Source organism: Acanthaster planci, linkage group LG01 (genome assembly GCF_054643075.1).
Source record: "Acanthaster planci isolate LZ-2023a linkage group LG01, COTS_SCS, whole genome shotgun sequence".
In the NCBI taxonomy this organism is placed as follows: Eukaryota; Metazoa; Echinodermata; class Asteroidea; order Valvatida; family Acanthasteridae; genus Acanthaster; species Acanthaster planci.
In genome coordinates this window covers 6,164,985-6,174,148 of record NC_141777.1, presented here as the reverse complement: position 1 = coordinate 6,174,148, position 9,164 = coordinate 6,164,985, and positions in this window count along the sequence as shown.

Below are 9,164 nucleotides of genomic sequence, written 5' to 3'. Positions count from 1 at the left end.
TGAAACTTTATACGTGACGTTACAATGACGTTTTCCGTTGACCCAGTGTGCGGGGCGGGAAACATAATAGAAATATCTCAATTAAAACAAGACGTACAATAGAGATATCTCTCTATTAGAAATAGAGATATCTGTACACGCGGATTAAATGTTAACTTTGCACGCAATAGACGAAACCCCCAGTGTTCACAAGCCCCGGACAGTTCATCTTTTTGCAATAAGATTTTTTTGTGGAATGTCAGCATCATTGTGAGACGTTGTCATAGCAACTTCTGAACACTAGCCGCGAGTCTGCTCGCGCCAGGGAGCAATAATTGTCTGAACGTGTAGAGGAAATTTCATTGTTAAAAATAATGTCATGGTGCTTTGAAATATCTCCTCTTCGCTCGACACGTGCACAAGGCCTGCAAAGGTGTGGCTGCATTCGCGACAGGTTGGTAGGTTGGAAGACTGGAAATGGGGCAATATATGACCAATCCTTTGTGCGTCTGAAGTCTCGTGAGGATAATTCATTTGGGAAAGTAGTACAGGGGTACATTAAGCGATGCACCAACTTCCAGTAGCCTTCAAAGTTCATGCCAAATTCAGTAGCACTTTATATTGCTTCCATTCGTTGGAAAAGATTTCGTTGGTAGGATTTATATGCAATGGACCCATCTGTTTTTTCAATATGTAAGGAGTGATCGTTGTTGGGCGCTGGCGGGGCTGGTGATAATTTTGATAGTATAACATTCCGACCTCGCTTTGTATGAGTGACGCAGAGCTTCCAAGGAATTCATGACTTGGCATCAGTAAGGCGGATTTGGTTCATCTTTGCCCGGGGAATTGTGATGCCGGTGTAAGACCTTGATTTGGATTACCCATTCGATGTGGGAAAGAAAAGACATTCAGCGATCTGGGCAATGCAGTTTTACCGAGGACACTCCAAGCGCCACTTGAAGCGAAAGCAAATGGGTTTATTGGACAACGTCATCGATATGAGAAAAACCATGCATAGAACACGGGCAGGTCGTATGCAGCTAGTTTATAGGTCACTAGGTTTGCGTAAGAAAAAGAGAGAAATGAGTATTGCTGTACTCAGAAGACCGGATAGTTACGTACACACTCTGTCATTAGTGTCAGTGTCATCACTGTCCTCGTACCTTGTCGTTACAGTAAGACAAATGGGATAAAGTTACATACGGGTACATAATAAAAACACCAAAAAATGCCAGACATTCAATGAACATTTCATGAAAATCACTAAGATTCAGTAATGAAGAAGATTTTGGAAAATCTCTTTTTCAGTTACATGTAGTAAAAAAAAATCGTGTCCTTAAAAATGATAGTGTCTCCTAAGAATGAGTTTCTATAAAACGCTTACTTCCAGAACCATGCCTAGGAGCTATTTTGTTTTCAATCTTAAAATTATCTAAGGTACTTCCAATGAGGTTTCCACAGATAACTCACGAAGTAATGCATGTCGCTTACAAACTACATATATACGCAAAGAAGTATCTTTCTATTATCATTTGTCTTCGCTATTTCCAATCTTTAAAATGTCTTGCGTTAGATATCTTCCAGGAGCATTACAGGGATTACTGGCTTTTTTTCCGGGGCAACGCGTCATCATATCAGACATAAAACCTGCTTTACTTCCAAAAGCTCCATGCTCACCGCCGTGATGGCTCTGGGGTCCGCCATCTCTGACGCAAGACGCTTCTTGCGTCACAGAAGCATTTATATAACGTAGTACAAGGACGCAAAAAGACACCCTTATAAAAAAACTGAAACAAAAGCCTCAAGAGAGCAACAGTATAGTATGTAGATAGCAATGTGGCATTGTAAGATTATGTGCTTGTTGGACACAGAAAGACGCAAGAGGCAGTAAGATAAATCCATGCGTTATATGAACTTATATACATGTATATAATTGCCCTCTGTAATGGTACCCATTCAAACACAGAAAAGTAGACACTTCTCCCCTGGACAGTCTGCTGACTTTTCAAAGCACTTCCTAACAGTAACAGCTAGGCACAGATAGGTCAGAATCATGTGTTACAAAGGGCATCTGCCAGACAAACCTGTGTTCTTATCAAAACACGTGTGTCTATCATTTTCAAACGGCGAGATAAAAGCTGTCGTTATGAAGCACGTTGCCAGGTAATTACCTTGAGACTTGTAACCACTGTTGTACGTTCAAGCCATAGCAATTAAACAAGGCTTCGCAGCCCAAGAAATGACCTGAAACTCAGAGGAACGATGGAAATACGTTGTTATTCCTTTACTTGAAGACCAGGTCCATGCTCGATCCCGGTGTTCTTTCTCACGTCATTTGCGTTTTGTGACAAGCACCGTAATTTACATTAGTATTTGCTGAAATCCTTGACATTTAAAGTGGGAAAAATCGTGCGCCTTCGCAGATTCTTTTTCAGACAAAGTTTGTTTTTGCGTTAGCCTTTCTAATCTTATACCTTTTGTACGCCTTCAAAAATGTTGGCGATCACCCATAACCTGAAGTTGTTCATTTCCGAACTATTTACCTTCTGCTTCCAAGTTGTTTTGTATTCTTACAGTCGAACATCTGTTCCTTTTCAACTTTACAGTGTTTGTTATGTTATCTGTTAAGCTTGAGAAGCATTTTGTGTCTCTTTTCTCTATTGCCTTGTCGGACAGGAAACAATGGTCCCTAACCCCACCCACACCCCTTCAAGAAGGAGGGGCATTTTTTGTGTGGTGAAAGACAAGTGGGGGAGACTATGACTCCTTCAAGAAATGTTAAAATCTCCCCCCCCCCCACACACACACACATACACACATGTTTCCTTACACACCCATACTTGTGGGGTATTTCCTTTGTTCTCGTGTACAAAACTCCCACACAACACGCCAAAAGTTTGAAATCACTCCAATTTAATCCAAATTCGCTTTCCTGGGTTGACATTTCGACTGTATGTCCCTTATATTAAACGCTTCAATTTGCGACGGATTTTTACCCATAAAACATTTCCCCTTTTTGAGTTATTTCCAAATATCAGTTTCGTGAAATTCTTGTGGGGTAGCAATTTTGGTACCTCACAAGGTAAAAACTGGCCTTGTGGGGTACTTCCCATTGTTCCGGTATCCCACAAGGCCCCATGTACAAACGCACACACACACGCACATAACGGTTTTACATACAAAGTGTGGACTTTCCTGTGTTTTCCTGTGGTTAAGGAAATTTGAGGAAAATTTATTATTTATTTATTTATTCTGGCAAAAAGACAATTTATGATGACTGTCACAATACAAAAACACAAAAATACAAAGAATGGTAAAAGACAGAAACCAAGGATAGCCCAAGAAACCTGTAATCTCCAACCAGGATAACTCCCTCGAGCTGGATTTTTGTTGATGATTTCCCGGACTGTTCCTCTTCATTTTGCCATGGATAACCTTGACCCCAAAATGCCTCTGAAACTGTTTTTCAGATGGGGGGAACATTGTGTGGACGTGTGCGAGTCCACACTACGCCATCGCACCCTACATTATGTGGACTTCTTTTGTGCAGAGGTCCACACTATGTATGCCACGCCTGCACATACATGTTTTACATACAAAGTGTGGACATTCCTTTGTTCCCCTGTGGTTAAGGAAACTTGAGGAATATGCTCCTTTTTCTCCAACTAGGATAACTCCTTCCAGCTGGATTTTTGTTGATTTTCTGGACTGTTCCTCTTCATTTGACCACGAATAACCTTGACCCCAAAATGCCTCTGAAACTATTTTCAGACGTGTACAAGTCCACTTTAAGCCATCGCACCCTACATTACGAGGACGTCTTTTGTGCAGAGGTCCACACTTTGTATGCCACGCTGGCGCACTGTAGCCTCTTCCCTTAGAAAGTCCACACAGAGTTATGCAAAGAAATTCCCAAATCCCCATCCCCGGGAAAATTGTTTGCCTCCGACAGTTTGGCTCTGAATCTGTCCTTATTTACAAGATGGGGACTTCAGCAGATGCTGGGAAACATAACATGGTCTCCGTACCTGGAGTGGAAATCCCAGTGGATTTGAAAGGGAATCTTTGTGATGTTGGCATGCAAGCTGAGATGGTGTGTCATCCTCACAACGAAGCGATCATAATGCTCGGCGAGCATTCATCTTGCACCTGCCGCGTTGCCCCCAACGGAATGCGGGGCCAAACCGCCACTAACCCCCTGCCATTCCCCGCTTCCGAATGGAACGACTTTCAGGGGTCCGGCTGAGCGCATAAGTCAGTGACAGTTCCCGTACGCCAGTACATCCATTGTCCATATTTGAAATGGGCGGTAAATGCCACAGTGCTCGTAAATAACATAACAGATCCATTCAGGGTCGACTGTCACCCACTGAATCATTTCTAGATCAATTGATTTACCCTACGGAACTACAAAGAAAAAGGAGACATCATAGAAAACTAGGCAAAGAATGATACGAACTGTAGAATTCTGTATTAGCTTCACACAATGAAGTACTACACAAAGAATACACTGACTGAATTGCATCACATGACCCGTTTGTCAGATTGTCCCAATCAATAAAGATTATTATATGTAAAAATAAAGAAAAGTCCCAGAATCAGCAAATAAGCTGTTTTACCGAAACAGCTATAGACCAAGGCTTAAAACCATGACAGAAGGTAAATATTTCTGCATTAAATAAACCCAGTGAGAAAAAGGACAAGTTTGGGTGAAAGCATACAATTTCCATCACTCAACTGTGAAGGAAAACTGACAGATATGTATATCAAGGACAAAAATCCTTCGTTTGTCATCATTTCAGAAAAGTTTTAGCAATGGAAGTAAGCTGAAAGGGGAAGGAATGTTCTCTCTCCCTTTGTAATACTCTCACATGTACGTGTTCGTCTTATAGTGTAAGGCATTTGTTATGCCATGTTCTGCGCAGTAGACTTGTAGAGGGTGGTGTATCATTGGGCTACGAGAAATTTACCAAAACACCAAAGGTGCCACACAAATTACACCCGAGTGTTCACTTATTTGTTCTGAGAGGTAGCGCGAAATTAAATAGGGCAAAGGTCTGGAGAGTTTCCGAAGTTATATTTGTTCCTAGTATGTTCACCGGGTCAACATTTCAACATCCATGAATACTCATATTAATATCTCTGCTAAAATAGCAGCGAGAGCAGCAACAGCTGTTGTAAGCAACATAGCCGGCATTCAAGACAAGCTGATACGATCTCTCCCTTCATACGATGTTCTACACATACAGGTCTTCTCAATTTCCTCCTCAAGGGCTGATAGGAGATTCTCTCAACTCCAACTCTGGACTCGTCGTGAGCCCATTCCACAACCAACGGAACGTATACCGTTGATATTTTCAGCGTGAAAGCATGCATGATAATTGAAAAGATTATGGTCATTAATGTTCCTCTCCATGCATTCACAAGTAAGAAGATTACAATGGTAAATTGGAATTATACATTTAATTATTTACTGCATTACTGTCCAAGTAAAATCTTGATTTTTTGTTTCGAAGTGTAAGACTGTTTAATTGCGAATCGCTACCACCATTTCACTCATACTGAATGGGTCAATTGTTTAATTTACCCGTATATTAGGTCGTGAACTAGGAAGCGTCTTAATTTTGTGTCTACGGCTAGGTCTATAGGTCCTTGCCTTTCGAAAATACGATCCTGTGAGTGCATGTTCACAGCACTCATAGTCATAGTCGAGAGCCAAATCCAGACAAGGCTTACCGCCTGTAGATGTTTGTTATTCTACAATGTGTCTCTATACGAGTAAGTGTTTTTCAATGCGCAACGATGTACGCGCCGGAAGCGCATGACACGTTCATCTTAAACAAAAGAAGTATATTTTACGCTTGAAATTCACATTTCCAGCTTGCTGAGCCAATGAGTATTTTGACAGCCCTCCAGTAATGACGTGAGTGCTGGCAATGACAAATGCACAGGTGAAAAACGAAATGAGAATCGGTGATTGTGTCTCTGGAGGTCCACGCTAGAACCATAAAAAGACGCACAGATACAAGACTGCGAGCGCGGGGCAGAGGCACACAGTCTTGGACCCCGTTAACAAACAATTTGGTTGGATTGGACATTGATTTGTTTTTACTCCCCGCCCGCTGTCGTACCTCCAGCACCAAGCAAAATTCGTAATTAGATTTGATTCAATTGGGGTGACCTTAAAACACGAGCATGCAAAGGGATGATCGACGCCGAGAACCAGTGGACGAATGCTCAGCTCAGAGAGACCAAAGAAAAGAACTGGGTTGACCAGTGGAGAGTGTTCGCTGATAATGTAAGCGGTTGACGTCACTGGTGCCTTTGTTTTCCCCACTGGCATTTGGACGGTATTGGGGCGTGCAAGAAAATGCTGCTTTTTATCTAGAAAGCATCTCTTTGTTGGGTTTTAATCCCAAAGCACGATTCCAAGCCTGGACACCTGTATGTGTTGGCCCAGACCAGGTGCACTCGGGTTATTTCTAGCATTCATCACGTATTTACCCCCCCCCCAATTACCGTACCACAGTGCTGAAGTGACACAATACTGACGCCACCAATATACCCCCAAGAATTCCCGTGGCATCGTTCTTGTTGCGGTGCCAAATTCACATCTAGGTCAAATAGTATGACTTAGCTGGGAGACTTATCGGTAGTCTTCCTGCTCTTTCAGGATATAAATTAGCATCTTCACTGATGGGATCGTCGCTGACTTCGAACAATAAGTTTTACCAGATTTATTATGTGCAACGAATGGTGGTCTTCCAACTGCGCACAATAAATTCTACTCATCCGTAGAAATCTAAATAGTTGACAACAAAACGGAAATACCCAATGGCTTGTACTTACTTTACTTTATCAGCGAATGTAAACTGAAAATTATCGCTCTAGGCTGAAATATATACAATGTACATGGTGGTACTTGCTATAGGCAGAAAGAATACAATCTACATAGTGGTACTTGCTAAAAATTGTACAGTTCCAGGAATCTACATTTTCCGTTCAAAACATGGCGCATTTTGTTGATTAATAGCATCTACAGAAAATCTCTTTAAAAAACGGAAAAAAGACAAATCTCCAAACCTTCCTCTGACAGTATTCGAAATAACTTTAAGTGCATCTTAATCTATCTAAATGCCAGATTTAAATGAATAAAAAAAATGATTTTCAACCCCCTCCCCGTGTCAACTCTTGCCCCACGAGAAAAAAATTATTGTTGACCTAATTATTGAGAAGTACTTCGTTGCTTACGTACCTAGTGAATTCCTACAGGACAATTCAAGTGTGAAAACCCAATCGCTTTTACTTTCACCTGCGTATCTTGAAGACATTGGATAAACCTCCACCCGACACTTTGGGGATAAACAAAGCCGGGAAACGCAGGCAATGAAGGGAGGCCGCGTGCCATGCAAACAACATGGTGAATGCGCGCGGTAACTGAAATACGATACATCGGTAGTGCTTGGAAACCAGGCATTACCGGATCAGACAAGCAAAGCCTCCGGCCGGTTGGTGGGCTTCACTCGATAAGCCGCGCGGGATGGATTTCACCGCCACGGGCATGGTGGAGACACTGCATTGATCCCTCACTTGTGTTGCATAAAGGGAAGGCCTAGTTGAAGCCAAACATAATCGTTATCACTGATGCGTCGTTTCCATGGTTATCGGGATTGTAACAAGGCCGCGAGGATGGCTGTACGGGTCATGCCTTAAAAATCCACCCTTTGCTGCGTGAAAGCCTCTTCCCCCGGTCGCTGCTGCTGGTAATTTGTTACGTTTGGCGGTCCGCTCTGCTCGGCTTTCTCTGATATCGACCGGCAATCATCAAGCCGGTCGACTGTTCAGATCACGTTTGCCTCAGCTAAATTTGTACCGACCTTGCCGGGCAAAAATAAGACCAAATTCAGAGTAATGGAGGCACAATAGCGCCCCAAATTGGTGTGATGGTGCTAGACATAATCGATCCACTCTGGCGTTGGAAAAGATAAGAAGGACGAACAGTGTGTAAGTAAATATGTTAATTTCAAGTTGACTGCTGTTTACCTGGGCATTCCTTTTGGGTTTGAGTCAGTTCTGTTGCTATACTCAACGTGTCTAGCTCACTACTGATACCTTTTCCATTTTGATGCCATCCCACTACGCTCATGTTTCATAACAAATCTACTTTACCATGCCATTGCGTAACAACAGATTATGTGAAGAGCCAGTTAGCCAAAGACAAAAGCTGCCTTGCTTCTAGAAATGATTTTCTCCATTACTATTGTATCTTTAAAAGACCTAGTGAACTTGGCGTATATACTACCGCCTGCACCAATCAGGCAACATCGGTGTTTTCGTACTGCAATGGTAGTTTCTACAATATAACAATGTGACATTCCGTTTTAAACCATTTTTAATCACTTTGAAGACCTCATTGCATTCAGCAGTCGCTTCTTAAGCCGGTTAGTGCCCGAGTTGTAGTCGTCGCTCATTGTATACGGCGTTTCCTGCTGTTCCTCCCCAACTTTCCCCTTGGCGAATTTGACAAGAATATCAACTAGTATATTTAGAAATGATATTTCTCCTAATAGGATGCATTGTGTCGGTCGTATACCGACCCCACAGCATGCAACTAATTCTTTTGAATCATTACCCACTTAACCACGCCAAATACCATTTGACATGTAAATGCCATTTAGCAAACGCAGGACTCTAACCCAGACGGGGCTTTCATCCTTAGAGCAGCTGGCTTTAGTTAGGGGACTTTGTCTCAAGTCACGATTCAAGTCATGCAGTGCTATTTACCTGTAGCAACAGTGGAGAAGACAAGAAAGTTCAGGTGTGGGAAAGGTCCGTAGCTTTTTACCTTCTTTAAGAGGCCAACAGTAATCTCAAACAGAATTTTCGTTAGGGAATGACTTTTTAGCCGCCATATTCGTGACTATGTGCTGTAAGCGGTAAACCCTTGTTTTGTTTCCAAACACTAAATACCGTTTTGAATGAGTGGCCGTGCGTCACAATAACAAACACGGTTGACAACAGTTTCGCGCCAAAAACCAGACGAGTTAAATCTTGCCAAGGGACAGTTTCTTAATCAAGATTTTGGTAGCGTCTGCTGCTTATTCCATGCCTTTGAAAGTTGAATTAGTTTTGAAGGATGAAAGAGTAAATGGTTTTACTTTTGATTCCCTGGAATGGCAAACAAA